Genomic DNA, 678 nt, shown 5'->3' on the forward strand with positions numbered 1-678 from the left:
TATATATATATATATATATATATATATATATATATATATATGTATATACAGTTTTATGTATGCATGTACATATATATATATATATATAAACATGCATTTATGCACACATAAACATATATATATGTATTTTTACTCATACATATGTATGTCTGGTATGTAATTGTGTGTGTGTGTAAGTGCGTGTGTGTATGCGTCTGTGCGTATGTGTTTCTATTCGCGATGACCAAAGAGCCAAGTCTGTTTTCGTCAAACACCATTCACCAAACATTAACAACATAAAATACAATAATTAACCCAGATCTCTCTGAAGATGGCTTCTGAAGTTGCCGAAAGTTCAGCTTCGTATTTGTTTTTTAACAGAAAGCTACAGATATGATAATGCATTATCTCTGTATTAAACCGCGCAGACGTCACAAAGTACGAATGACTTTATATAAAATTGGTTAAAAACACTTTCATTTGACGTATTTATCCAGACATGAATATATGCGAGAGCTGTTATCTTCAATATTGATACACACGCACGCATACACACATAAACACATATTACAATAGATGTGTGTTTGCAAGCACACATATATATATAGTATGTAGCAATATGTATACCTCGGTGTGCATGCGTATATGCCACACATCTCTATCTATCTATCTATCTATCTATCTATCTATCTATCTATC

This window comes from Octopus bimaculoides, chromosome 29 (assembly GCF_001194135.2).
Source record: "Octopus bimaculoides isolate UCB-OBI-ISO-001 chromosome 29, ASM119413v2, whole genome shotgun sequence".
Classification (NCBI taxonomy): domain Eukaryota; kingdom Metazoa; phylum Mollusca; class Cephalopoda; order Octopoda; family Octopodidae; genus Octopus; species Octopus bimaculoides.